Source organism: Oryctolagus cuniculus, chromosome 15 (assembly GCF_051225735.1).
Source record: "Oryctolagus cuniculus isolate XC-2025 breed Fujian yellow rabbit chromosome 15, ASM5122573v1, whole genome shotgun sequence".
NCBI lineage: Eukaryota > Metazoa > Chordata > Mammalia > Lagomorpha > Leporidae > Oryctolagus > Oryctolagus cuniculus.
In genome coordinates this window covers 85,925,762-85,929,540 of record NC_142881.1, presented here as the reverse complement: position 1 = coordinate 85,929,540, position 3,779 = coordinate 85,925,762, and positions in this window count along the sequence as shown.

The window sequence follows — 3,779 nt, the reverse complement described above, 5'->3', positions numbered from 1 at the left end:
TGGGGGGCACCCCGGAGCACGGCGGCGGGGCGGCGCGGCTGCCTTTGGCGCGAGTAGAAGTGGCTCTGACATCCTCTCCATGCCCATGGTGATGGCTAACTTAATTTTGCAGCAAATTGCATCTGCTCTGCCTCTGTATTAATTAGAAACGATCACAAGCTGATAATGAGGGCAGTGCAGAGCGAGGCTTTCAGGCTCATTTTTGGTTCTGGATGCTTGAAGCTTGTGTCCCTCCAGATAACGCGAAAAAACTCCACAGAGTCTTCAACTCTCACCACCTGGCTACAGGTGACTTGTCCGGTGGCACTCTTTCTTCAAGATGTAGTTATGCATTTAAGAGGCAGAATGAGAGAGAGAGAGAGAGAGAGAGAGTCTGCCATTCACTGGTTCACTCCCCAAATGGCCACAGTAGCCAGGGTTGGGCCAGGCTTGAAGCCAGGAGCCTGGAACTCCATCCGGGCCTCACACGTGGGTGCAGGAGCCCAAGCACTTGGGCCATCTTCCGCTGCTTTCCCAGATGCATTAGCAGGGAGCGGGATCAGAAGTGAAGCAGCCAGGACTCGAACCAGCACTCCTCTGTGATGCTAGCGTTCCCAGACGGTGGCTTAACCCGCTGTGTCACAATGCTGGACTCTCAGCATTCTTGAGGAGTCACTTCCACAGATGCCATCAGGGACAGGTGCACCTCCAGACTTTGTAGTAAGAAGACAGAGGGAAATGCCGGCCAGCTAATAACAGAATGTTCCCGCCGTGCCCTGCCTGCCCCGTCTCTCAGCAGATGAACCACGCCGAGCCCAGAACCCTTGTGCTCTCTCCCAAGGATCTGTTATCTGCCAAGGTGTTGGGAAAGACACGGGTTGGGGAACCCACAGGTCCTGAACATTTGCTCCAAGGATACACCTAACCCTCGCCCCGCCCCGTGTGGTGGCCGTGAATACCTTGTCCTTATGAACGAGGGAGCTGAGGATTGCTGAGGTCCTAGGCTGCTATACAGCCAACGGCCCTGAGCATACACATGGGGTCTGTGTACCTGCCTGTCCTATGGATCATCCGGGTTACACCCCCTAGTAAACCACTCCTCCAGTCCAAGCCCAGCACATGGTTCTTCCTGCCTCTCCCTGGCCCAGCTGCAACACCCAGCCACCACACCCCCTTGGCTACCCATTTGTTATGGGAACTGTGGAGACTCTGTGCTCTGGTGTCAGGGCCACAGGGCAGGCGTGTCCCCAGGGCATATCCCCACAGCGGGGAGGGTGCTTCTGGGGCTCAGGCCCCGCTGGGCCACTCAGCTAAGCCCTCATTCAGAACCCTGGGCCCATACCAGGGTGGAGAGGTGACTGTTTGCTCATGCTGCTGTAAGCCGAGTTTGATTGGGGTGTGGAGAGCCCGGTTTGCAGCTCACAGTATACAGGGGTGGCCATTTGGCTTAGGGTTTATATTCTTCTCTTTTTCTTCTTCTGAGAAAGACACATACACACACACACACACACACACACACAGAGAGAGAGAGAGAGAGAGAGAGAGGGAGAGAGGGAGAGAGGGAAGAGAGAGAGAGGTGTCTCATCCACTGGTTCACTCCCCAAACATCCTCAGTACCCACGATGTGCTGGGCCAAAGCTAGGAGCCCAGAACTCAACCCAGATCTCTCACATGGGAGAGAGATCAACTGCTTGAGCCATCACCTGCCGCCTCTCAGGGTCTGCGTTGGCAGGAAGCTGGTGTCGGGAGCCGGAGCTGTGCTAGGGGATGCACCATCTAACCTCATTCCAGCAGGCTGAATGCCTGCCCCGTGCTACCTTTGCATTCCACTCCCCACAAACTCCCTGAACTGCCCCGGCTCCACCAGCCACTTGCCAGGTTTGCTGTTTTGTGCACAGGGAGAGTTGGTGTTCTCACAACCTCCTGGGGGGGGGGGGCGCCGTGGAGGGGGGCACTCTGAGCTGCATTTCCAGAGGCAGACCGAGGTAGCCTTCTGCAAGTCCTGCTTCCTCCTCCCGGGTCAAGGGTCACTCAGACAGCCCTGCGTGTGGGAGGAGAAGGATCCCGGGGAAGGGCTGGGGAGCAAAGCTCTCTCCCTGCTCTGGACCCTTGGCTGCACCTGCCCTCTTTCCGATAGCAGCCGCAGGACAATGGCCGCTATGTATCCCGCACCCACATCTCTGGGGCAGAAGTAGCAGGGTTGTGTCAACCTCAGAGGGGGACTGAGGGAAGATTCTCAGGCCCCAGCCACTCCAGCTTCCTTGCTCTACTTGCAGCTTTCTCCTGTCTCAGGGCCTCTGCACCTGCTGATCCTCCGCTTGCCTCTCTGTGTGCCCTTGACCTTGACCGGGCTGCTTCCTTCTCTCCATTCAGACCTCAGCTCAATGGTCCCTTTTCTCAGGGAGGGCTTTTCATCTGGAGACCCTGGCCCCTGGATCAATCAGCCAGGCTGTTTCTGTCCCTGTTGGCGCTGTCCATGAGCGGAAACCACCCTGATTCTTTGTGGGGATGTGTGTGCTCTGTCTACATTGCCTCCTCCGCCGATGCAAGTCTGGGAACTTTGACCTTGCCTGCCTTGTTCTTTCCTGCAGCTAACGGGCGGGGGAGTGAATGCAGGATGCCCGTTGAGGGCTCCTGACTGCCTCTCCTCCCTCCCTGCCCATGTAGTCTTGCAGTGTTGGGCTGTCTCAGGGCAGTGGTCCTCAGAAGCCTAGAGGGACAGGACCCTGACTTCTGGCAACACACACACACACACACACACAGAGAGAGAGAGAGAGAGAGATATCTTCCATCCACCAGTTTACCTCCCAAATGGCTGCAACAACCAGGGCTGGGCCAGGATCCAGGAACCCCATCCTTGTTTCCTGTAAGAGTGGCAGGGACCGAGCCCTTGGGGCATCCTCTGCTGCCTTCCCAGGTGCATTAGCAGGGAGCTGCATCAGAAGTGGAGCATCCGGGACTTGAACTGGGTGCCCGTGTGGGATGTGGGTGTTGCAGGCAGCGGCTTAACCCGCTGCACTACAATGCCGGCCCCTATAATTCTTCAAGCCCTCGATGGACCCACCACGACCGCAGGTGATGATTCCCCAGTGCGCTGCCTGTGAATGTGCCCAGGAAGCTGCTGGAAACAAGGCAGGCTGAACCTGTCCATCAAAAGAGGGCAGGGCCGCTCTTTTGTGTGCACAGGTGAGCATGGCCTGGGGACATGATGACATTAGGGGACTCTTGCTGATTTCCAACACATGGTAATACCATCATGTTGGGCAAAAAGGTGGCTTCTTCATATAGACAGACCTACACGGATATTGATAAATGGAGTAACAGGATACCTGGGGTGGACTTCCACCTACCTACCTACCTACCTACCTACCTACTATGGTGTGTGGGAAATGGCCTGGGGCAAGGAGGAAGCCAAGTTTTAGAAGTCGGGCACATGGCATAGCGTCTTCTGAGTTTCTATTTGCCTCTCTGTGCAATGTTCCATAATTTTAACAAATGAAAAATCTTGAAGGGTGGAGAAAGAGAGAAGATGGGGTGGGGAGCTAGTGGGGAGGTAGGAAGGAGAAAGACGCAACTGGGGAGTCAGTGGCAGGCCTCTGTGGGAGCCAGAGGGAGAGCTGAGACTGGCCCTCACACCACGTGGCCCAGGAGGTGCCACCTGGGCCCAGCTGGCTGGCACTGCAGACTCCAGTCTGTCTGGGAGCCTCACTTAGGGATATTTGATATAAAGCGGCTTAAGGGAGGCCGGCATTTCTACAAATACTGGCAAGCGCACAAACCACCAGAAACCACGGAGCGTC